This window comes from Lathyrus oleraceus, chromosome 1, assembly GCF_024323335.1.
Source record: "Lathyrus oleraceus cultivar Zhongwan6 chromosome 1, CAAS_Psat_ZW6_1.0, whole genome shotgun sequence".
NCBI classification, from domain to species: domain Eukaryota; kingdom Viridiplantae; phylum Streptophyta; class Magnoliopsida; order Fabales; family Fabaceae; genus Lathyrus; species Lathyrus oleraceus.
The window spans coordinates 271832690-271860261 of NC_066579.1; the positions used below are offsets into that span (position 1 = coordinate 271832690).

At 39.2% G+C, this 27572-nt stretch overlaps 1 pseudogene; it reads right to left on the reverse strand.

Moving 5' to 3' along the window:
* Positions 1 to 1411: 1411 nt before the first annotated feature.
* LOC127102870 (calcium-transporting ATPase 12, plasma membrane-type-like) lies at positions 1412 to 2690 on the reverse strand (annotated as a pseudogene).
* Positions 2691 to 27572: the final 24882 nt, after the last annotated feature.

Below are 27572 nucleotides of genomic sequence, written 5' to 3' on the forward strand. Positions count from 1 at the left end.
TTTTAAAATTGAAAGACAAACCATTCATACTCATAATTAATATAACAAAATAATGAATATATGTGTATTACAAGTCATAGTGGAGACATGTCTAGAGAATATAGTAAACCATTTTCTTCTTTTTCTTTTTTGAATGAATGGTGAAGAGGAGAAAAGAATTTTAGACTATTAAATTTAGAATTGTTTTTGCTTTTATAATATTTGAAAATGGATGGAGTACTACTGCATAATAGATAACAACCTGAAATATTTGGTTCTAGTGTCATTTTCTTTATTAAGTAAATTTAGAATTACCATTCATGTTTCATTCATTATCTTTTATACCTTTCCTTATCATGAAGAAAACAAAGGTTGTCGTGTTCGCATTAACGGGAACAATCACAATCCTTGTTATTAAGATGAAATGCGAGGAATGAACTCCAACTGCAGATACAATCCAAGTCATTGTAACAGGCTTTTTTCTTTAATTCCTGCAAAAGAGAAGAGAAGAATAAGACATGAGACTCAATCTAAGCTAAGTTGATTTTCAAATCACGTATGCAGCTGTATTAGAATTTGCATCAGATGATTGCAGCCACGTTCATTTAATCTTTTCAAAATTATAAATCTCAATCTTCTTCGAATTCAATGATATATCTGCATTTCAATCATCTTTCAATCTGCAGTTTCCCTGCCTAATAATGACTTATATCAACGCGTTTAGCATAAAACGCTGCTTAATGATGCCTTCTGCCGACGCTTTTATCAAAAAGTGTCGTCTAAAGAGGATTTACGCCAACTTTCTTAACAAAAAAGTATTACCTAAAATTCACTTATTGCTTATATTAAAAATCACTGAATATACCTACAATATCGCTAGAATAGACTGCGCCTAAAAATGCTAGCTAAGGTTAAAAAAAAACATATATTTTACCATTTTTTAATAAATGGTGAAACGAGGAAGAGTGAATTTTAAACTATTAAATTTTAAAAAAAAATTCTTCTATATTCAAAAATGGATGCATTACTACTACAAAACATATTGAATGATTTTCCGGACATCTGTATTGGTTCTAGAATTATTTTTGGCATAATTAATTTTAAATTTCCTTAACTTAATTTAGTGTTTTACTTTGTTCCCTTAACAAAAAAAAAGTTACATATTGATCTCCTATAATTGTTCTGTTACACAAAAAAGTCTTTCCTTTAAATATTCATAAAAAAAATGTTAATTTGGTTATGTGGTATGACAAGTTGGTAATTTGAGTCGGTATATATATTAAAAAAAAAATTGTTTGGTTAAAAACCCCCCCACAAAATATTAATAATGTGTGAAAAAATACCAAACACTTTCATGAATGAACAATATATAGATCAAATGAATGAAATCCATGTAAATTTTGATGAATTGAACCTATTATTTTGTACATCATTCAATATCAAAATTTATTTTACAATAAAAATCATTGGATAAGATTAGTTACATGCAACTCAAATTAAAGATCTTTACACATTCAGTTTCAGCATGAATGCCAACATGCTCGGGAAGATAAATCTAGCATGGATAAGAGGCGTTGTTCTACCAACAGGTTTTTGATCCATTAATTCCTTAGTAGGTTTTTCTGTTGCAAGAGCCAAGGCAGCTAATGTATCCATAATCAAATTGACCCATAACAATTGAACTTCTATTACTAGAAATTCACATGCTAAAAATGTTTCTACAAAAATCGATAACAAGTGCAGCTACATTCACTGTTAAATTGAAATTGAATGAATTTTTGGATGTTGCTGTAAACACATCTTCCCCAATTTAAAATGGTTACTATAGATACGAAATTGTCATCTAATATAACAATATCTAAACTCTCTTTTGCAACTTCTGTACTTTCTCTAACCTTTCTTGGTGCGTGAAGTTGCGAAATTGTTCGCCTTGAACCACAGTTTCAATTGTGTCTTGATTAGCTGGAAGAATCCCGCATTCAAATGCTATAGCTTTTGCAGTGAAAATATTGTCACGTGTTATTCGAGATAAAGGTAGTTAATATTTTGTTAACCAAACTGAGGCGAGCCATTACAACTGTTCGATAAAACTGGACTAAATCGTTAATGGTTTGTCCATAAAGGTTTGGTGCATCAGTTCTTGGTTCCAATCCAAACTATTATAACTATAATTGTTGAGCAAGTTATCAATAAATGAGATATTTCAGAAATAAATGTAACCATCTTGACATTCACACTGGTATGTTGGCAAGCTTCCACTGCCGTCTTCACCTCAGACGACGCAGATCCTTGATTCCGACAAGTCCTAATAATGTTAAACCGCTGTCTTTTACCACTACCTCGTTGTTTTCTCGTTCATCTCCCAGCTCTTGAACTTCAACTTCAGCATATCCGAAAGCAATACAACGAAGAATACTAGCCGCCATACATTGAATAATGCTTTCGAGTTTCGACATGGCTTCGTTTTCAAGATATTTCACAATACCATAAGCATCATAGTATTTTGAACACATTCTTAGTACCATCTCTGCTGCTTCTTTCCAATGTGCATTGATTTTGTTGTCAACATATCTTTTCAACAAAACTCCTTATTAACAAATGGATTTTGTTACCATCTCTGCTGCTCCTTCTTTAATCAATTGAAGAACAAATGGATCAACATTTAAATATGCACCCTCTTCCAACGGTTCTAGACCGCATCCATGATTGCATCCATAATTTAAAAGTCAAGTTTTGTATAGAGATTAAGTATTCTCCAATCCAGAAATTAAAGTAAACCAAGGATGTCAAATTTTAAAGTTTCATAGTTATACCTCATCATCTTGAAAGTCTTATATACAAAATTCAACACTCATTTTTGGTCTGCGAATTCAAGACGGCCATAGTGGAATTGGTTTGCCATCTCAATCACTTGAAAAATCTTTTGTAAAATCTTAGTCTTTTTGCTGAATTCTCTCATTTCACACATACATTTATTTAAGTTCTCTTCTTCACACCCCTATACACGGTGTGACGAACTTTAATTTTTGTTTTTTTTAAAATGGGGCATAAATAAGAAGAGAAACTTAGATAAATGGATGTGTGAATAAAAAGAAGAATTTTGAATGTTTTAGAGGAAAAGTGAGAGTTGATGATAGATTTAGTTTTAAAGAGTGAAGAGTAAGATGAGTTATATATTCAGAGGAAGCATGTTTGAAGGAAAAGGTAAGATGATAGGGAATGTGTCAGTGTGTGTTTTGTGTGAGTGAGCAAGTTGCGAAGTTTGTGATTGCTATAAACTTTTTGGAATGACAAAGGAAAGACAGAGTATGAGTGTGTTTTGTGTTTAGTAGTGAGACACGTAAAGAGGAACACTTGGCTCAAAACCAACCAACCATATTATCAAAATATCTTGTTTGTTTTATTTTTTTGAAGGCATCTAATCAAAATATGTATACTACTCACTATTATTGGTTTGTAAAGGATTGCTATGAGTGTGACTTTTTGGCTTTTCATATAATTATTGTGGTATTTTATATTATATACATGTTTCTTAAATAATTATTGTGCTATTTTATATTATATACATATTTCTTAAACATAACTTTATACATGGATGTATTAAGTTGTTACATTTAGTAGTACTAATTAGACTACAATAAATTTGATTATATAGTGACAATAGAGAAGGAGTTAAAAACTATATAAAAGATTTAAGTTTTTTATTATAAAATGGATTAGTTAAAAATACTTTCACTTTTGAATTTAATTTTTTATTCTTATATTTCTATATTAATGTGTTATAAAATGTAATTAAATATTTGTTTTGAGTGATATAATTTTTTCTCTTTTATGATTCTCAAGCATTGGAAATTCTAGAGCTAGTTCGTGCTCTGACACTATAAAAAAATTGTTTGTAGCCACATGATATTCATGTCACAACGTAAAAAATTACTTCAATATATGTTTTTAGCAACATGAACTTTCACGCGGCAGGAGCACGGGTGACAATTCTGTTGCGTCATGAAAATCACGTCGCAATTTTGTCATGTCAAAATCACTTCACAACACGTTTTTCATCTTTATCTATTGTAATTCAGAGTAGCAGAGAAGACATGTAAGGTGACAGTGGCTTGCAACATAATTTTCACGTGGCAAAGTTGTGAAGTGAAAATCACTTCATAAAATTTTTTCTGCTTTAATTCAGAGAAACAGGGAAGGTGACAGTGACCTGTGACGTGTTTTACACATGCCAAAGTTGTGAAGTGAAAATCACGTCACAAAACTGTTATTTTTAAAATAAAAAACTATAATTATTGTTTTACGTTTTAATATATACTAAAATTAATAATAAATTTTTTAAATATAAATAAATACAAAACAAATAATAATTTATTTTTTGTTTTTTAAATATAAAATAATAATAAAAATTTTAAATAATAAGTTTATAATATATTAAAATGAATAATTAATATCTTACAAAAATTAAAATTTAAATAAAATAAATCATATAGATCATTGGGATCGGAAAACTCATCAAGGTTAAGATTATCGTCATCCATCTGTTCTTGACCACCATATCCTTTATTTCCATCAAACACTTGATTACCGCTCCCTTGTGATTGCATAAATTGTCGCATTATCTTCTCCATATCAGTTTGCCTCATCGTCATTGCCTCTATTTGATGTTGTTGCGCCTCCATTTGGGCCTTTAGCGCCGCCTCACATTGCACCGACTCGCATCTCGCCTCTGTTAGCGTCAGTTAACTTACTGTTTCTAGCATTTCGGGTGTCAATTGCGGTGGATGCGACGTTCCTTCCCCGTCTCTAACTCTTTGAAATAAAGTTCTATCCCCTTTTCTCAAGCTATCGGCCAAAGATCCAACACCAAAAAAACACTCATTAGGTCCCTTTCTGCCATTTACTAAACCCCAAATATAAAAATCCACATGTGGATTAAGCAGCTCGGAACCTTTTGGAGTATATTGAGGATTTTCAACCAAAAATTGTGTGAGCAATGTCTGATAATCCTCATACACATACAATAAAAAAATTAAGTTAAATATATATAATTTAAACAACTTAAATTAAATTAAGTTAAACTATAAAGGAAATATAGCCACGTGATTTTCACGCCACAATATCTCAGTTGCCACGTGAAAATCACGCCACAAAATTGTCATTAAAAAAACATAAACAATTAAAATAACTTACCAAAGTTTTTTTGGTACATTCGTCAACAAATTCTCCCGAATTTTTTGTCCGAGTCTTTATAACTAGCTCATGCATTAGTGGAGGTCTCCCCAAACTCTTAAGATAGATAATAAAATTAACTTTAATTAAAAGTATATAATAAATCAAAATATAACTTAAAAAATAGTAATAATTGGGAGATATTTAATATTTTTAAGGTGTTTTTACTTCGACAGGAAGTATTTTGGGAGATCTTAGTCGAAAACGTCCTTTTTATAAGAGGGAAATGTTGGTTTTAGGACTTAGAAATATTTCTGAGTTTAGACTGCAACTTCGACGGAAGCAATATTGAGGTTGCGTTCGACGAAGGGTTTTAAATTTTGAATAAGGATGATAATTGTCTTTTGTCCTTATCCATTTGTCTAAAATGACGCGTGTAAAGCTACGACGAAGTGAAGGCATGCAAGCGAAATGTGTCGTTTTCTGGAGCAAATACCGTTGATAGCGGTTATTTTCGACTTAGTATAAATAGGGGTCTTAGTGTATAGGATTTCTGTGTGTTTAGTCATTGTACAAATAGTCACAAATTACTCTAAGTATCTAAGTGTGTTTGAGAAACGAGTTCGTTGAGAATGTACGTATGAATCACCATATTTTTATTTCAATTGAAGTCATTTGCAGTTTATCAATATTTTTTATTGCAATTTACTTTGAAGTTATTTATTGCAATTCCTTTATAAATTTTGCATTTACTTTTAAACTTTAAACAACATTCTCAAATCATGGCCAAGTTTGCACAATACAACATTAACGTTTTCAGAACCATTAGTGAACGCAACTTCGCAACTACAAGGATCCGGTCCAGGCATTAATAACATGGTTAGAATAAGTCAACCCTTAGGGATGAGATTTCCTATCCAAACATCCAATCTTACAAACAATTGTGCGGTAGTAATAAGCCAACATATGGACGAAAGCAACCATGAAATGATCCAAATGTTGGCTAACCAAATGGGTATAATATTTAACCCTTTGATCCAAAACACTACCCAAACGAACCAACAGATGGCAATGCGGATGACGCGCACTGACAACGCGTTTTGTTCCCTTTACTTGCATCCAACCCATGGTTTCCAATGGGATAAAGAGGTAGTAGGTGCGGAAGATTTCGGATTTGGAGGAACAGAAGGAATCCGACCAACTGGTTGGGGAAGTGAATTTGATGACGATGTCTGAGTCAAAGATTTCGGCTTATATAGCCGGGAAAAATTAAAAGTGGCCTTAGAGGATGAAGTCAAATACATGGTTGTCGAAGCCAAAAGGAATGAAGCGCACTTAGATGGCCCTGGTAAGGACTTCAAGCCAGAATCACCTGATAAGGTTCAAGATGAAGTGCAAGGCCAGAGGCTCGACGTCATTTATGATGACGAACCTTTGGGTTAAAGGATCCGTGGGCAAACAACATAAAGATACTAGCGCAAGATCCTTTAGAAGAGATCGACTTGGGAGAAGGGATGATTGGGAAAATAGAAAGTGTACTATTTTGCCGAGGTAGTAATGATAGGGAAATTCACAAAGATCGGTCTCGAGGACTGCGTAGTAATATTAGTTTAAATCGTGATTCAGTTGAACAAAAACAAGAGTTTTTTGTTTTGGAATAAATCTGCACTATAATTACTTTAAGCAGAATGTAAAATATGGCTTTTACACAAATATGAGAATTATGCCAGGGTACGGTGTGTGATTTTTCCCTGCAATGACCTTGAATGTAAATCTCCTTAACTTGTTCAAATATTCAATTCTCAGATTTTAATATTGTTTCCTCCTAAAGCCTTACAGGGAAACCTTTGGTCATTCATCCTAATATCTAATTCCTTAGGGAATTATGATGAAACCAAGCTTTTGAATTAACAAGATATATCCAGTAACTATAGGGTATCCCTAACCCTAGGTGATATCTACTAAATTTTAATCGTGCAAAAACCTTAACAATTGCGATCCCGTTAATTGTTAACCGTATAACAATCCTTATTTGTCTGATAACGAAAGCATTAAAAATATTGCACAAATAAATTGAATAACAAACATAAAATTGAGGGAATTAGGAATTCAAAGTCATTACATGATTAAATCAGGGACACCCCCTAGCATTGGTGGGTTTATCCGCTCATAGTATTCAAAGAAAATATAATATTCAAATTAGACATTACAAGATATATGGGTTCCGTGGATCTTCAATCACGGTCTCCCTTGAAGGATCTCCGTTCTCCGAAACCCTTGACAGTACCAATCTCAATCGTCTAATTCCTTTGTCATACAAAAAGTCCCCCTTTTTTTCTCAAAAAGTCCTCTAAATAGTCACTGATCAATTAACAGATGTAGCAAGTACCCAAAACGCCCTCCGGAGTCAGAAACTCTAAAAATCAAATAAAATTAGAAGATGAGGCGTCCAAGCCAACACGGGCCGTGTCAGGAAACACGGTCTGTCGTGTTGGCTTACTGTTTCTCTGTTTCACCAATGCAATTTACAGATTTGCTGACACGGGTACCCTTGTCAGCCCACTGTTTTTCTTCCAAACTTCTGCTTTTCACCTTCTCCTGACACGGGTGGCCGTGTCAGGGTCACTATATCTTCCAAAAATCTTTCTCCGCGAGTCCGAAATGCCCGATTTCCTTAACGAGTCTTTGGGAAATCTTGCTTGAACCTGAAAACCAACAGAACTACCAAAAGAAAGCATAAAATGTAATACATTGACATAAACTAAAGAAAATAACCAAACGCGAATGGAAATGCGAACATACAACTTACTTGACAAAATAATAAAAAGGTAAAACAAAGTGTTACCGATTTCGCGAATTCATGCCTAATAAGTGTCAGAAAACTAGTAGAATTGGTGATCGATCACAACCCCAAACTTATCTCATTGCTTGTCCTCAAGTAATGCTCGGGACAGCAGGAAGGTCACCCCTAAATTCTTCCAATTCATCTTACCATAATACTGTTATGATCTTTCGCGACTCCCTTTCCATTTTTTGCTCACTATTTTCTTCTTCCCCGACTTTTGACGTTCCGCTACACTTTCACATAGAAGCACCTCTTCACCTGTATCTTTTCACACTCTCACCAAATCTCTCTGGGTTAAAGTGTTTACACTCAATAGTCAGAGCATGCAAAGTCAATTCATAAGTTTGAATAACATCTATTTTCATGTCAAATACACACCACACACACTATTCGAGGGCTTTTAAGGTTGTAACGATGCTTACGCACAAGGTGGGAAAAACAAACAAAAGGGAGAAACTAGTGGCTTATGCTCAGAGTCCGTGTTGTCATCCTCATCAATGTGTTCTATTGTTCATATTAGATATTTTTGAACACTGTTCGTTTAAGATTCTTTAGTTTTTTACTCATGTGTTTCTTTGAGCATGCTTTTTTTTCAAACTAAATCCTCATCTAGATAAGTGTTTTATTCTACTTCTCTTTTTTTCTCTTTTTTTTTCTTGAAGCTTTTCACAATTTTTTTTCTTTTCATATATTTGCACTTATCTAGTTCTTACCGGTGTCCCAACCCCAAAGTTAGAATTTTTCACAAATCAACAATCTACAACACTTATCTGAGCAAGGTAAGGGAGTGTTTGGGCTTACGGTTACTTACGGAGGTTCATAATAAACAAAAGGGGAATATGGCTCGAGATGGGTGAACAAGGGGTAATATTGAATGGTTGGTTGGAAAGGCTCGGGGTTAAAAACAAATAAGTGCCTTAGTGTGTATATGTGTGTATTAAAATTCCAACTTCTACTTACGCAAACTCAGAGTGACCGAGACATACCTGAAAAACTCTCATGATGATAAGTGTTTGGCTTTTTATGATCCTCACCATGTTTGGTATAGCTTACAGGTTCCAAGATACCTCTAGTTTGATATAGCTTCGTCTTCGTCTCGGGTGCAAAGTATTCATGTATCAGTTCAGTGGAGGAAAGTCGTGTCCGGTCATTCACTTCGACAGTACCAACTTTTGGGGGTTTCCTGGAGAGCAAGTATGGGGTGCGTATTTCATCCACTAGCTACAAGCCTCATCATTCATCCAACACAAATACCCTCGATCTGTAACACGCGAAATACCAAACACACTAATTAAATAGACAATAAACAAACCAAAAATGAAACAGTCAGAAAAATAACATAAAAAATAATGTTGAAAGTAATAACCCCCCCCCCCCCACACACACACATACTTGAACCAAACATTGACCGCAATGTTTACTCCAAGATAGAGGGGTGTAAGACGCCAATTTTGGCCCTAAGATCCCCCATGGCATCATAACATTGCATTTGCATAGCCTCAAGGATCATAAGCATCTTGGTTCCCTTTGCCTTTGGGTGGGACTCTTTGTGATTGGTTTGAGATCACCAAGCATGCTTGAATTATATATCATTATTTCTCTTATTTTTGTTTACTAACCAAAAGCACAAAAATGTGTCACTAACATCTTTTGTTTGAATCTTGAGTATCATCCAAGACACTTCGTGGATTCTATTCGGGGTATCAGTCAATACATGGGAATGACGTGGGTTACTTCCAACATGTCCCAATGGGATCTATTCATCATTCAAAACGCTAGTCCTGAAGGAGCAAGAATCTGTTCCTGAGCTATCATGCTCGCTAGGCGAGCATAATGGTTCGCCTAGCGAACCTTGAACTGTCATGCTCGCTAAGCGAGCAGATCCTTCGCTAGGCGAAGCGCGCGCATTTTAGAAAATAACAGAAAATTTTGGGCCTGAATTGCATTCATTTTGAGCCCACCAAGCCACCAAAATCAGGTTATAAATACCAGAGCTTCATTTGAGAAAAAGGGACGGGAGACTATTACAAACTCTGGATTATCAGAGAAGAGAGACCCAGGAACCAATCTGCAGCAACCTCCAGGCAGCTCTGAAAAGTTCACCTCCGTCTCACGTAAACCCTAACATTGCTTTGCAAACCCAGCCGTGCCATTTGAGTTTAATCGATCTCTCCAATCTGGTTTGCCTTATTCCCATAATTTTATGCTCTTAATTTGAATCATCTGAATGTATGAGGTATCGTTAGGTTTTTGCCCACGGGTTCAGATATGCATGAATGTATAAAAACAATACCTTGAATGTTTAATCGTTTCGTTTCTGATGGATACCATAGGGTTTGGGTTACCGAGATCGGACTGTTATTAATGAAGAACCCAAAACCCGCAGGCCTTCGCTAGCCGCTTCTCTAGGCGAGCCTGCAGCGAAGCTTCGCTAAGCTTTCGCTAGGCGATGCAGTAGCGATCACTACAGTATTTGTTTTTCCTGTTTGCTCTAATCTGTTTTGTGTTTGGCATGGCATTGTTTTCTCCTGATTCCATCCTGTTACTCTAACCTATTTGTTGAGTTTTTGTGAGGGCTCACATGACTTTTGCAGAGATGGCTTGTGTGCCATTCCACTTTATTTGTGGGATACCACCTGGAGGTTTATTTCGATTACCTGTACTGACTCGCTTTCTTTGATGGTGTTAGCTTGGAAGGATCTCTGGGTTTCTTATTCTTTTAATTGTTGTTATTTCGGATCTTTATCCGTGCGATAGACCTCTTGATCCCTTTATTTTTCCTCATTTTTACCGCTTTTTAGCTGGACGACCTCGATAGGAGGCAATGCTTGGCGTGTTTACTTTATGCATGTTCCTCCGTCTAGGACTCCCCTTTTGCAAGAGCGTTCCTAAAACGCAAACAACTCATTGATTATTCTTCTCCTAAGAACACGTTATCTCCTTCTACTACAGGCGAGTAAGTCTCCAAAGGTCGAGCATCTAGTAGATTGCATAGTAACTCGTTCAACCCTTACCCCGTAGTTAGTCGAACTACGTTTTGCTCTGATTTTCATCCCATATGAGATACGTAGGCATAAGACGCGATGTCTTAGCGAGCATACTCCTCTTTAGCCCATAGGTAGCCGAGCTACGAAGACTCTGATTCTCAGATTCAGATGAGATACGTATGCAGTGGATGCGACATCCGTGCGAGTCATTTCCTTTTGACCCTTCTTTTAGTAAGTAGTACATTAGATAAACATACACGCTTTTCTCATCCCTTCAATCATGTTTGCACAAATATGTTTTCACAAAAACAATAACCTTTGCAACAAATGTGAAAAGGGCTCCCTAGGAGTACCTAGGATGCTTTGGGTGCCTAACACCTTCCCATTGCATAACCAACCCCCTTACCCAGATCTCTGACATTTTTACTAGTTTTTGATTCGATAAAACTTTTAGGTTTTTGTTCGCTTTCTAACCATTCCTTTGGATAAATAGAAGTGCGGTGGTGACTCGACTTGTATGATTTACCTTGGATTTAGTCAATATCTCTAATGGTAACGAATACCCCGCTACAGAACAGTGGCGACTCTGTTGGGGAAGAAAATTTTGCCTAGTGGGTTTTGCCAACTTTTCATGATTGTTGTATTGTATTGTTTTGTGACATATTTTTGTGCAATTTGGGATTACTGTATTGTATGTAATGATTGATTTGCTTGAATATTAATTCCTTGTGTGCTTGGTGATCTTTGTGAGATGAGTTCTATACCCGAACTCGAGTTCACTTAGGATAGGAGAATGGCATAGTCTTGTTGACTTGTGTGGAGTTATTCCTTAGCAAGTTGACTTGCGAGTCCATTCACTTGGTGGAGGTCATGTTGGGATCAATAATGTCACACAAGTAGTTGTGGTTAGACATTACTTTTTCCAATATAGACCTTAGAAGCCAAGGACCTTAGTTTACCAAACCCATCTTGGCTTATTCGTAGGATGTAGTGCGAAAGTCGTTCAAGTGTAAGATTTGATACGATTGTTAGGCGATACTACACTCATAAGAGTCTCTCTTGAGAATATTTTTGGAATACGAGTAGTTGCTTCTCCGATAATATCCGAAAGATGGGATGATGACTATGGGAACCTTTTGTAGAACATGTTTGGCAGGTTTAAACCTTAGTACGTTCCCTTTGGGTGGTTCTTAACCGAGACTCCATGCTCGTGACTTACAACAAACCCTTGATTCATGGTTAATCTGTTCATGCATCCTTAATATCAATGGAACTTGGGTGTTGATAAGGTGTAAGCCATAATCCACCAAAATGGATGGTTGATATTAAGGATAACATGATCCATCCCATGACCTTTGTTTGGTGTGCTTTGCTTGATCCTTGCGTGTGATTGTTGCATTCATGCATTCATGCACCCATTTGCATTCATATCATAAAAATAATGAGAAAATTTTCAAGGAACTTAAGAGGTCTATTTGCAAAATTTTCAGACATGGAAAGACAAAGAAGGAATACAAAGAAGTACAGTTTCAGACAACCAGACTTGAAAGAGTTAAGGAATTTGACATCTTATGTATTAGATCCCTTGGGTTTCAAGGCTCGTTTCGGGAAGCTTCTTCCTTTTCTGACCACTCAGGTGGATGAAGGATTGATGAGTGTATTGGTGCAGTTTTACGATCCTTTGTACCGTTGCTTCACGTTTCCGGAGTATGCTTATCTTGTGGGTATACCTGTTCTGGATCAGTTGTCGTTCAGTGGCTTGGAAAGGGTTCCTACTTCTCAAGAGATAGCAGACATGTTACACATAGATGAATCTCTGGTTGATGCTCATATGACTACCAAAGGGGGAATTCAAGGTCTCCCTTCTGAGTTCCTCATTGCTCAAGCTACTATGTATGGGAAGGCCATGAGTGAGGACGCCTTTGAGGCCATATTTGTACTTCTCATCTATGGGCTAGTGTTATTCCCCAATATCGACAAGTTTGTGGATGTGAATGCTATTAGGATTTTCTCTACTCTTAATCCCGTTCTGACTCTGTTAGGCGATACCTACTTCTCTTTGCATATGAGGAATGCAAAGGGTGGTGGCGCCATTGTGTGTTGTTTGCCTCTGTTGTATAAGTGGTTTATTTCTCACTTACCTCAAACGGTCGCTTTCAAGGAGAACAAGGAATGTCTACGGTGGTCCAGGAGACTTATGTCTCTCACTAATGATGATATCTCTTGGTATAACCATGTGTATGATGGTGTGCAGATTATTGACTCTTGTGGCGAATTCTCCAATGTACCTCTTCTTGGTACATGCGGTGGGATCAACTACAATCCTGTTTTGGCACGTCGGTAGCTTGGGTTCCCCCTAAAGGATAAACCCAATAACATTCTGTCAGAGGGTGTATTCTTTCGGGATGGTAAAGATCCCTAAGGCTTGAAAGCTAGGATGGTCCGCGCTTAGCGCAAGATTCATAGGAAAGGAAGGAAAGAGTTGGGTCCTAAGAATTGCATCGCTTTGGAGCCTTACACTGTTTGGGTTAGGAAAAGGGCGTCTGAGTATCTCATGCCTTACGAGTATCCGAGACCTACACCTATGATTATGGCTGGGCCTTCAACCCTCCCTAATCAAGGAGTAGAGGAGTTGAGAGATGAAGACCATTCACGTGCCTGGATCCGTGAACGTGAAGAGTTGCTTCAGCAGATTAAGGAGAAGGATGCGTTGATTGAGTTTCTTAAGCATCAGGTTATTGATGACCTTGATGATGTATGGACTTCTCTACTTCCTCAGTCTTCTAAGTTCTGGAAGAGGAAGTATGATCGACTCGCCAAAGAGAAGGCCGATATAGAGGCAGCCTACGAGAGGGAGGTGAAGAGGCTTCGCGCATCTTATCTTCCTCTGTCCCGAGCTTTAGATGATTGTTTCTAGGGATCCATATGATGATTATTTCCCTTTCCTCTTGTACATGATTGATGATGCTGCACTTCTTTTCCCTGATATTATTTGATGAGATATTTCCATATGTGATAAAATGCTTAATATTTCCAAAATTTGCAAATAAAACTCTAAAGTTCCTTTGAAATAAAAAAACAAATCATATGCACAAGCATTGCATGCATCATATGCATAAGCAGGTTTTGTTTCCGGTCCCTTGCCATGTGGTCTAACACTGTGTCCTTCATTTATTTTGAAGACAAGCTGACTCACCGGTACTACACTAGAGCCAACATTTCAAGACTGATGGATCACTTAGAGCAAGAGAACCGCGAGCTGAAAGAGGAAGTTGCCAGATTGACTGCCCTAATGGAGTCATTCATGGCTGCCCAGAGCCAGTCTTCTCCGACACCTTCAACTCCTCCCCAGAGGACAGTTATCTCCGAGATTGTCTCCTCTATTGTGCCCGCTGCCAGTGCACACTTCGTTCCAACAGCCATGCCAACCGGGTTCCCATGGGGGATGCCTCCCAATTTCATGCCTGAGGGTCCTGTTCCCACTTTTGCTTTCGTGCCGGCATCTAGCCTGGTCCTTGTTGTTCCTCCTCCTGTCGTGCATACTATACCTAGAGTAGACTACATCATCTATCATTCTGAGCCGTCTGAGGGTCCAGATGTCTATGAGAAGATGGATGCTATGAACGATCAGTTTCTTGAGCTTCGCAAGGAATTGAAAACTCTCAGAGGGAAGGATCTTTTCGGCAAGTCTGCTGCCGAACTCTGCTTGGTTCCAAATGTGAAGATCCTTGTAAAATTCAAGGTCCCTGATTTTGAAAAGTACAAAGGAAATACTTGTCCTCTCAGCCACCTGGTCATGTATGCCAGGTGAAATTCTGGCGTAGTCAGTATTCAGATGTTCTACTTCAAGTCATGACATCTGATCTAACATTGTACCTATTACAGCAAGACAGTTATTACACTCTGTACTAATGTGCACCTTTTCACAGTGTCACGACCTCTCCTTCTATGTCATCCTAGAATGGAGGGACACCTAGTTATGTGCACCTTATCATTCACTTCTGTTGTTTTCCTACACAGATATCAGCTAGATGTCTCAATTCTGTTTTGGACATTATCTGTTACATTGTTCCAGTTTGTTGGTCATGTACTTGTATTTCCTAAATTAAAGGTTGTAACAAGTTAAACTAATCTCCACTTATTAAGGAGCTAACAAATAGATTATTTGCCAGGTTCATTAATTGTAGCTTAGTTGTTAGTTTCCTAGATTTTAGATCAGCTGGTGGATTCCTGAAGAATAGCTTGAGAAAAATCCTGAAACAGAAAAACTAACCATCCAACAATTTAGCATATGCAGTCAGGAGTGAATGTCACAACATTCCGTTTGACATCCAAGTCCAGAACCATATGCTAAGTCTGCTTGGTTCCTGAAAACAGACTGTGCTAAATTTGCTGTACTGTAAAAGACCAACCAGTCTCTACTTCAGTATCAGCTTACTGGAGGAACTGTCAAGACATCCAGTTTGACAGTTGCACAATGATCTTTTGGCCAGGTCTGTTATGCTTTTGAACTCCAGACTTCACTACATACTGAACTGAAATCATCAGCTTATTAAACAGTATGTGCTGTTGTTGATGAATGTCAAAACATTCTGATTGACATTCCAACAGAAGGCTATGTATCAGGTCTGCTATTATCTTGATGAATAGACTGGAATACATGCTTAGTTATGGCAGACTTGATTATATCATACAGAAGGAAAACAAACACAGGAAATTGTTAACCCAGTTCAGTCCAACATGACCTACATCTGGGGGCTACCAAGCCAGGAAGAAGATCCACTATTAGTAGTATCAATTCAGAGTTAAACTCCCCCGTTTACAACTCATCACTTAATCCCTACCCAATGCAATCTATACCTAGGAACTCCTAGATAGAAACCTCCAGTTTCCACTCCTATCACTACACATACAATGTAATGTTACCACACCTTGAACTTGCTTCACAGCTTCATTCAAGAACAAAATCACTCTTGCCTACAGGCTTGGAGTTACAAACACTCTCAGGTTTTACCACTGAGAAACACATGGTAACCTTCCCACAGATTGGGAGGTTTACCTTACACACACCCCTAAAAATTCATTCTAAGAGGCTTACAAGAACTAGATTACAATCAGCTATTTATAACCTAATCACCCAACTGGATTTGGGCCTTCAGAAAATTGCAGCAGACTTGTTCTTTGCTGTTGCAACTTCAGCAGAAAAATTCTGCTACAAACAAGGTCTTCAAGTTCCTAAACTCTCTCCATATATATCTCCATGTTTAGAGCCTATATATATTCTGATTTAGTCTTCAAGACCTCCACATGGGAGTTAGGATATTCACCAGATATCCTTGCTGATCCCATGACATATACTGAATTAATTAATTCAGTTTCCTACACATGTGCGATGTCACAGACCTGATGTCGTGACATCGTACATGACATGTTGGTCCAGATGTTGAATTTCTTCAACCCAACATATTAAAACAACAGAGATGATTACATTATTTGTTTTCTAAAATTACTGCCAATCCTAAGGAATCAACAATCTCCCCCTTTGGAAAATTTTAGCTAAAAACAAATAAACAATACACTGGACAACACATCCCAATTTGGGAATGCTCTTCATCTCCGTCATTGGCTCCACCACCACTAACACCAAAGTTGGTGTACATGGGGAAGAAGAGGGACAAGACTTAGTTGTACCAGAACCCTTCCCCTCAACCGGAGAGCTTCTTGAAGAGTATGTAATGCTGAGTACATAGACAATGTAACTCAGATCACAAGGCACAACTGTCTTCTTAACTCAGATCACAAGACACAAGTGGTAAACCCAGTTGGTGGATTTTGTGCCTGATGCCAACTTCTGTTTGCTGCCACATCCACAGTTGGCTTTCTTCTGGTACATTCTCAACCCTAGGACTATATTTCTCTCCCCCTTTTTAGCTAAACATTTGTAAAGGCACCCTTCACAAAACCAGATCCAGGCGCAGCTTGCCCAAACCTTAACATACCCCATGATTATGAGAATGGAGTGTTTTTCTTGTGAGAGGAAGAGGGCTAGTGCATCCTTTAAATAGTCCAGCCCGTGCCTAGGAATTTCCGGTAGAGATAAATGCTTGGTCAAGATGCATTTATTTTTGCTGAGAAACAGTCAGAGAATCACCAACAAAATCTCAGACTATCTTTGAATACCTTTTATAGCTCTTGACTGTTTCTTTTCCAAAACAGCCGTTCCAGTGTATGGAGACCATTCCATATATGCAGTCAGACACGTTGCACGCGATGTCTTAACATTCCTGCATTCAGCCAGTTTCCCAAGACCTCTGTCATCCCTCCAGTAGAGACTTGACACCTAGCACTGCTACAACCAACTTTTCACACTTCAGGTGATGGTTACTCCCCCTGTACCACACAGCTGTAGCCATCAGGCTTATTCTGGTTTATCAGACTTAGCCACATCACCCTCATAATTCCTAATGACTTTAAAATTCAGAAGGAATTAACAGCAATGTCCAGGGCAATGTCATGACATCCGGTCAGACATTCTTCTGCTCACTCAGCCTTGACATACATCACAGCATCCTGATAACTACCTAGTCATCTAAGAACACATAGACCACAAGCTTGGTGATTGCTTGCAGCACCAAGGCACAACTCCCCCTGTCATGGACAACCTACTCTCTTGGAGGTCACACATATCCAACTTGGTTGGACCTTCACCTTCTTCCTGATTCAAAAAGAACTCAACCCACTTGATGAATGGAAAACATAAGACTCATCTTCATGTCTTCAAGAGCGCACCCTCTGATCAACCCTCTTGGTTGAACACATCCACACCCAGTGTCAATCTCTCTTCTAACCAGAACAGACGGCCTCTTCACAAAATGTTCTAACATTCGTTAGGACATCCATCACACATAACAGGGAACACTGAGTCACCAGCTTGATCAAGAAGAACCCAGACATCAGTTGGGACATATACCTTTTCATCCCATTACATGAGATAATCTTCCATAGATGACTCAGAACTCCTACCACAAGCTCCAAGGGATGAATAGAAAACACCTCCTTTAGTCTTCAACTTGCTACTTTTCTGCTCAAAAGTAATTTGTCTTAGACTTTCCTCAAGAATAACCAGCTGCCTTATGTTGATTATCTTGATTCTTCGAACTCACTTCTGAGATAGACCAACTGCCACTGGTTGATTACCTCCTTCATGAATTCTCATATGAAAAGATCAAATGCTGCTTTTTGACCTCCCCAAGTTTATCAGACTTCTACCAAAGATATTCTGACCTTCCAAGTGAGACTTGAACTCCAAGCTACATGTTGAACAAACTTAGTTTTTCTAAGACATGAACATGTACCATTCAGCCACTCCAAAGTACTGCTACGAGGACGACCTTTTTGAAGTATCCAATCTACAACCCTGTAGACCCTTCTATCTCAAATTGATGTGCCACTTCACCAACTAAGAGTCTGATGTTGAGCCAAATGTCACAACATTGTGTTTTGACATCTAGCTGTTGAATTCAGCTCCTTCTTCTGCCACTTGAACGAGCTTCCTCCCTTCACAGAACTAGAGTTCAATGTTCTCATAGACTTGATTGTGGAACCAAGTTTGAGTAAACAACCTCCATCCTGCAGGTTTGCAGTTAAGTCATTCAAGCTCACACCTTGATGAATCCCTGCTTCTTCTCCAAAGACATCAAACACTCTGATGTATGAGTCTTCAGAAGGACCAGTTAGACACTAACCCTTCAGCTCTACCAAGGATTTCACATCCTAAGGCAAGGCTGTTTCCATGATGTCAAGATTGCTGCCACTTGTTCTTGACTCCACAGTGTGCATAAGCTAATGCACTTCCTTACCTAGATCAGAAATAAACTGATCCAAGTAACCACCATCAAGACTATGATGTCTTCTTCTTCTTGTACATACCAAGGCTGAATCAAGTTTCTTGCCAGGAAACCTTTTCAGAGATCATATGCTTTTGCTGCCACCAAAGAGATAGATCCTACACCAATGTACTATCCTTCCTGTGATTCTGCACAGGGTCTTGAAGAAGTGATGTTCCAACATCTTTAAGAACATCCGTTATCTTGAGCTCCAAGGATAATCAATTACACACTTCTACTTGGCACAAGTAGCCATTGATCTTAAATCCTTTCCCAATTTTCCTTTCAGATACTTCCACCATAAGAATACGTTGAAAGTACTCTTCTTGTGTCAACATCTTCTGCTTGCAAGCACCTAGACAATTTTGAAAGTCTTCCCAGATTAAATTCACCCTTAGGAATGAGAGAGATGAATTCTTCCTTGCAAATGTGTCACACAACCACCAGAACCCATGTGACACAGGTCAATAGCCAACCAGACCCTAGGCTGACCAGACTTGAGGAGGTTAACCAAAACTCCCCCTCAAATTAACAATCATGGATACTCCACACCAATATCCATGCATTGTACACATATGTCTCAACATGACATACACTATCCCTTCCAGTGGCAACTAACTCCTCCACTCACACCAATCAGACTTCAGCTGACCATAAGTACTAATGAGACAAACAACACCAGTCAATAGTAGATATGCATTGCCAGAGCATATTACCTCAACCAACCACTGAATCTTCATATTCTCAATCCTAGTAAGAACTGCCACTTCTGAACGTGGTGTTTGAATACCAAGATTCATGGTTATAACCCCCTTAAATGATATCACAGTCAGGTTAGCCCATTATTGACTGCCAACATCCAGGAGACTTGTCTTCCAACACACCATAGTACTTCAGGGAACAACTATCCAACCCTGATCAAACTGCAGGGAGATGCCTAACAGCAGGAGATTGCACAATGTCACATCTCAACCAGCTCAACTTCTAGGGATGACCTTCTTGAGCACACACCCAGTTGACCCTGCTCTTGTCAACTTAGCACACACAGATGTCTCCTCTTCCAGGTCAGGAGTAGGTTCCAAACAGAATTATCCCATTGTTTGGACCCTAAAAACATCTGCTCTTCAACCAGTAGCTGCATTCTTGTTGAACAACATGTTCTAACATCACATAGAACATTGGTTCCACCTCCTTGGAACAACCTTTCCTTGAAGGTCTTCAAGGTCTTCATATACACTACTCAAGAGAGTAAGAGAATCAGTGATTAAGTGACTCTTACCATCCTGAAGTGAGAACGTCATGATGAGTGGACTTGAGGAGACTCAAGTATCTTTGACATCTTCAGTAGATTATGATGAGATCTTGAACACAGCAGCCTTTCATCCACATGAGGGGAAACTACATCAGAGTTTGAGTTTTGCCATGTATTATGCAGCGGAAATCATAATACAACTCAACCTATGAACACACACTTCACCAGATTGGCCTCCAAGACCATACCAGGTTTGAATGTGATTTAGTACTGGCACAGCTGTCCCACACACAGGCCAATTGCCAACCTCCAGAGACAGGTACACACCATTCCTGTCATGAACAGTCCATCCACCTACTTCAAGGGACCATTCAGGGAATTACAGAACCTTACACAGGTTCCAGCATCAGTACTAACATAACTCCTTGCCAGCTACCAGAAAGTATCACCCATGGATCTCATCCAGAGACAGAACAGGATGCCTGCTCTGATACCAATTGAAATTCTGGCGTAGTCAGTATTCAGATGTTCTACTTCAAGTCATGACATCTGATCTAACATTATACCTATTACAGCAAGACAGTTATTACACTCTGTACTAATGTTCACCTTTTCACAGTGTCACGACCTCTCCTTCTATGTCATCCTAGAATGGAGGGACACCTAGTTATGTGCACCTTATCATTCACTTCTGTTGTTTTCCTACACAGATATCAGCTAGATGTCTCAATTCTGTTTTGGACATTATCTGTTACATTGTTCCAGTTTGTTGGTCATGTACTTGTATTTCCTAAATTAAAGGTTGTAACAAGTTAAACTAATCTCCACTTATTAAGGAGCTAACAAATAGATTATTTGCCAGGTTCATTAATTGTAGCTTAGTTGTTAGTTTCCTAGATTTTAGATCAGCTGGTGGATTCTTGAAGAATAGCTTGAGAAAAATCCTGAAACAGAAAAACTAACCATCCAACAATTTAGCATATGCAGTCAGGAGTGAATGTCACAACATTCCGTTTGACATCCAAGTCCAGAACCATATGCTAAGTCTGCTTGGTTCCTGAAAACAGACTGTGCTAAATTTGCTGTACTGTAAAAGACCAACCAGTCTCTACTTCAGTATCAGCTTACTGGAGGAACTGTCAAGACATCCAGTTTGACAGTTGCACAATGATCTTTTGGCCAGGTCTGTTATGCTTTTGAACTCCAGACTTCACTACATACTGAACTGAAATCATCAGCTTATTAAACAGTATGTGCTGTTGTTGATGAATGTCAAAACATTCTGATTGACATTCCAACAGAAGGCTATGTATCAGGTCTGCTATTATCTTGATGAATAGACTGGAATACATGCTTAGTTATGGCAGACTTGATTATATCATACAGAAGGAAAACAAACACAGGAAATTGTTAACCCAGTTCAGTCCAACATGACCTACATCTGGGGGCTACCAAGCCAGGAAGAAGATCCACTATTAGTAGTATCAATTCAGAGTTAAACTCCCCCGTTTACAACTCATCACTTAATCCCTACCCAATGCAATCTATACCTAGGAACTCCTAGATAGAAACCTCCAGTTTCCATTCCTATCACTACACATACAATGTAATGTTACCACACCTTGAACTTGCTTCACAGCTTCATTCAAGAACAAAATCACTCTTGCCTACAGGCTTCGAGTTACAAACACTCAGGTTTTACCACTGAGAAACACATGGTAACCTTCCCACAGATTGGGAGGTTTACCTTACACACACCCCTAAAAATTCATTCTAAGAGGCTTACAAGAACTAGATTACAATCAGCTATTTATAACCTAATCACCCAACTGGATTTGGGCCTTCAGAAAATTGCAGCAGACTTGTTCTTTGCTGTTGCAACTTCAGCAGAAACTACAAACAAGGTCTTCAAGTTCCTAAACTCTCTCCATATATATCTCCATGTTTAGAGCCTATATATATTCTGATTTAGTCTTCAAGACCTCCACATGGGAGTTAGGATATTCACCAGATATCCTTGCTGATCCCATGACATATACTGAATTAATTAATTCAGTTTCCTACACATGTGCGATGTCACAGACCTGATGTCGTGACATCGTACATGACATGTTGGTCCAGATGTTGAATTTCTTCAACCCAACATATTAAAACAACAGAGATGATTACATTATTTATTTTCTAAAATTACTGCCAATCCTAAGGAATCAACACCAGGAAGATGTCAACTCAGACCGATAATGACCAACTGCTCATCCACTACTTTCAGGACAGTTTGTCCGGTGCTGCTCTGCGTTGGGACATGGGTTTAGACAGCGCGAACATCCGATCCTTCAATGATTTCGGCGAAGCCTTCGTCAAGCAATACAAGTATAATGTGGATATGGCTCCCGATAGAGATCAATTGAGAGCCATGTCCCAAAAGGATAAAGAAACATTTAAGGAGTACGCCCAGAGGTGGCGAGAGGTGGCAGCACAGATCGTGCCTCCGCTAGAAGAGAAAGAGATGACTAAGATCTTTTTGAAGATTTTAAGTTCTTTTTATTATGAGCGGATGATTGCTAGCACTCCTTCTGACTTCACCGAGATGGTGAATATGGGGATGCGTCTAGAAGAAGGGGTCAGAGAAGGACGTCTGACCAGAGAAGAAGGCTCTTCTGCCAAACGGTATGGGACGTTTGGAAAGAAGAAAGATGGAGAGGCACATGCTGTGACCTCCCATGAGAAACCAAGAAGACCCTCTATGAGGAGGAAGACTGTGCGTCCCGCCAGTAACCAGCACTAGGTGGCTCATATAGCGCCTGTCTTTAGAGATAATCAACAGTATCAGCAGCCTAGCACCAATCAGCAACCACCTCAGCAATATCAGCCACAACAGCTCCGTCCACAACAGCAGGCCTACCAGCCTCGTAACAGTAATCAGACCAGCACAAGTTACGAGAGGAAGAGGGTCACCTTCGATTCTATTCCCATGACGTACGCAGAGTTGTATCCCTCTTTGATAGAGAGAAAACTGATTACTCCGAAAGACCCACCGGCTATACCTGCTAACCCCCAGTGGTGGTATAAGCCCGAGTTACATTGTGTTTACCATTCTGGTGCTCCCGGCCACGACATGGAGAATTGTTACCCTTTGAAGACCAAGGTTCAAGACCTTGTGAGGTGTGGTATTATATGTTTTGAGGACGTAGGCCCTAATGTGAAGAAGAACCCATTGCCCGAACATGGGAAATCTATCAACATGGTCCAGGGTTGCCCTGGCAAATACAAGGTCAAATATGTCAGTCATATTCAACAATCGCTGGTCGAGACGCACAGTTTGTTATGTAACTACAGTCATTATGAGCATGACCATGATAGATGCCGAGTCTTCTCTGTTAACCGATTGGGTTGTTGCCAGGTGCGCAAAGATCTTCAGGAAATGCTGGATGAAGGAGTTATTGAGATTCTTCAGAATAGGAATGTTGACGAAGATGAGCCTGAGGTCAATGTAATTTCCCTAGTGTTCTGAATGCCCGAACCTGTTATCATTAAATACGATGGTAGCAAGCAGAAGGTTTCTCCTTCCTTGATCACTAAGCCTGCTGGTCCTGTGCCATACTCTTCCGAAAAGGCAATTCCCTTTCGATACAACGTTGTTGCTGTAGAAGATGGGAAAGAGGTACCTTTTCCTTCTTCATCTGTGGTGAACATTGCTGACGTAAGTGGTTTGACCCGTAGCGGTCGCGTGTTTTCAGCACCGCCGAAGCCTCAAATTAATGTTGATTTTGTCGAACGCCCGATTGGGAATGCTGTGAGCACTCCGAATCCGACACTTGTTGTTAAACCCTCCTCTGTACTGAAAACTCCTACTTCTATTGGTCTTAGTGGCAATGTGAAAGAAGACTGTGATGAGATGCTGAGGCTTATCAAGAAGACCGAGTACAATGTTGTAGACCAACTTCTACAAACGCCATCCAAAATATATGTGTTATCCTTACTCTTAAATTCAGAACCACACCGAGAGGCTCTGCAGAAGGTGTTGGATATGACATATGTGGATCACGATGTCACTTTGGAGCAATTCGATAGCATTGTTGCAAACATTACTGCTTGTAACAACCTGAGCTTTTGTGACTCTGATCTCCCTGAGGAGGGAAGAGACCGCAACTTGGCATTACATATATCTATGGGTTGTAGAGACGACGCCATGTCCAATGTACTGGTGGACACTGGGTCATCATTGAACGTATTGCCAAAGTCCACTCTCTCAAAGCTATCATATCAAGGGCCTCCCATGAGGCAGAGTGGAGTAGTTGTGAAGGCTTTCGATGGGTCTCGCAAAACTGTGATTGGGGAAGTTGATCTCCCAATCAAGATCGGACCAAGTGATTTCCAGATTACCTTCCAGGTTATGGACATTCTCCCATCGTATAGTTGTCTCTTAGGCAGACCATGGATTCACGAGGCAGGCGCCGTGACGTCCACCCTACACTAGAAATTGAAATTCATGAAAAACAAGAAGCTGGTGGTGGTAGGGGGAGAAAGGGCTCTCCTGGTTAGCCATTTGTCTTCCTTCTCTTATATAGATGCTGAGGTTGAAGTTGGAACTCCTTTCCAAGCGTTATCTATTGCTGAGCCTATTGAGAAAAGAGCTCCTTCATTTGCTTCCTACAAAAATGCAAAGCTGGCCATTGAGCGTGGTGCAACCACTGGTTTAGGAAAAATGATTGAGTTAGAAGACAACGAGTCCCGAGCTGGCATAGGTTTTTCTTCTGGTACTTTCAACAAGCAAGGTTTATTCAAGAGTGGAGGTTTCATCCACACTGGTCTAGATGAGGAGTCTGCTGCCGTCTTAGAAGAAGATACAAAGGATTCTGGCAACTTCATCATCCCTGGTGGGGTCTGCAACAATTGGGTCGTTGTGGATATTCCAACAGTTGTTCATAAGTCAACGTAATAATCACTTTGTTTGAAAACCCTTCTCCCATGCCAAAAGGAGGAGTGATGACATTGTTGGCGCATAAATACGATGATATTTTCATTCAATAAATTCATGTTAAATGTTTGTTTTTCCATTTATTTTCCCTTTTCGCTTTTCGCATGAAATTGGTGATCACATAAAACCCTAAAAAAAATAGAATAAAATCGATCTTTTCATATGCATAATGATTTTCCTTGTTTGAATTCTAAAGCTTTTCATATCCAAAATCATTATGCAGGTTGATTTCTAGACCCATTGAACATAATGACCCAACACCATCTCCCAATTTTGAATTCCCTGTATTTGGGACAGAGGAAGATGATGTTGAAGAGATTCCTGATGAGATCACCCGGCTACTTGAGCATGAAGAGAAGATCATTCAGCCGCATCTTGAGAATCTGGAAATAGTCAACTTGGGGTCTGAAGATTGTGTGCGAGAGGTAAAGATTGGGGCACTTCTGGAAGAATCTGTTAAGAAGGGGTTGATTAAGTTGCTACGAGAATATGTTGACGTCTTCGCCTGGTCATATGAAGACATGCCTGGTTTATATACTGATATTGTGCAACATTTCCTACCTTTAAAGCCTGAGTACGTGCCTGTGAAGCAGAAACTCAGAAGAACTCATCCTGATATGGAAGTAAAGATCAAAGAGGAAGTTCAGAAGCAAATCGATGCGGGGTTTCTGGTGACTTCTACATATCCTCAATGGGTGGCCAATATTGTGCCCGTACCTAAGAAAGATGGAAAAGTCTGGATGTGTGTGGACTATAGAGACTTGAATAAAGCTAGTCCGAAAGATGATTTCCCTCTACCACATATTGATATATTGGTAGATAATACAGCTAAATTCAAAGTCTTCTCGTTTATGGATGGATTTTCCGGATATAATCAGATTAAAATGGCACCCGAGGATATGGAGAAGACAACATTCATCACACCTTGGGGAACATTTTGTTATCGAGTGATGCCCTTCGGTTTGAAGAATGCCGAAGCCACGTATCAACGACCTATGACTACCTTGTTTCATGATATGATGCACAAGGAGATTGAGGTATATGTTGATGATATGATTTCTAAGTCAAGAACGGAAGTTGAACATGTAGAGCACCTGTTGAAGCTTTTTCCGCGCTTGAGGAAGTACAAGCTTCGTCTGAATCCCAACAAGTGTACATTTGGAGTCCGTTCTGGCAAGTTATTGGGCTTTATTGTCAGTGAGAAAGGTATTGAGGTTGATCATGCAAAGGTCAAAGCAATACGAGAGATGCCTACGCCCAAAACTGAGAAGCAAGTCCGAGGTTTTCTTGGCCGCTTGAATTACATTTCCAGATTCATATCTCACATGACTGCCACATGTGCGCCAATATTCAAGCTCCTCCGGAAAGATCAGTCTCATGATTGGACCGAGGATTGCCAAAAAGCTTTTGATAGTATTAAAGAGTATCTGTCTGAGCCTCTGATTCTGTCTCCTCCCGTGGAAGGGAGACCATTGATCATGTATCTGACTGTTCTTGAAGATTATATGGGTTGTGTCCTTGGCCAGCAAGATGAATCAGGGAAGAAAGAGTATGCTATCTACTACTTGAGTAAGAAGTTCACCGATTGTGAGTCGCGATATTCAATGCTTGAGAAGACATGTTGTGCTTCGGCTTGGGCCGCTAAGCGCTTACGTCAGTATATGTTGAATCATACCACTTGTTTGATATCCAGAATGGACCCAATCAAGTATATATTTGAGAAGCCTGCTTTAACTGGAAGGATTGCCCGTTGGCAGATGTTGTTGTCTGAGTATGATATCGAGTATCGAGCTCAGAAAGCTATTAAAGGTAGTATTTTGGCTTACCACTTGGCACATCAACCAATTGAGGACTATCAGTCGGTTCAGTATGACTTCCCAGATGAGGAGATTCTGTATTTAAAAATGAAAGATTGTGATGAACCCACACTTGATGAAGGGCCAGAGCCTGGTTCCAGATGGAGTATGGTATTTGATGGCGCGGTAAATCAATATGGAAATGGTATTGGGGTTGTAATCATTACGCCTCAGGGCACACATATTCCTTTTACAGCAAGGCTAACTTTCAAGTGCACGAATAATATAGCTGAGTATGAGGCCTGTATTATGGGATTGGAGGAATGCATTGATCTTAGAATCAAGCATCTTGATGTATATGGTGATTCGGCCCTCGTTGTTAATCAGATTAAGGGTGAGTGGGAAACGAATCAGCCTGGCCTCATTCCATACAGAGATTATGCGAGGAGGATTTCAACGTTCTTTACTGAGGTTGACTTCCATCATATTTATCGAGATGAGAATCAGATGGCAGATGCCCTTGCTACACTTGCTTCAATGATTGTGGTCCACCTTTGGAATGAAGTTCCCAATATTACCGTGATGCGTTTGGATAGGCCAGCTCATGTGTTTGTGGTAGAGGAAGTAAAAGATGATAAGTCGTGGTATTACGACATTAAACATTTCCTTCAGAATCA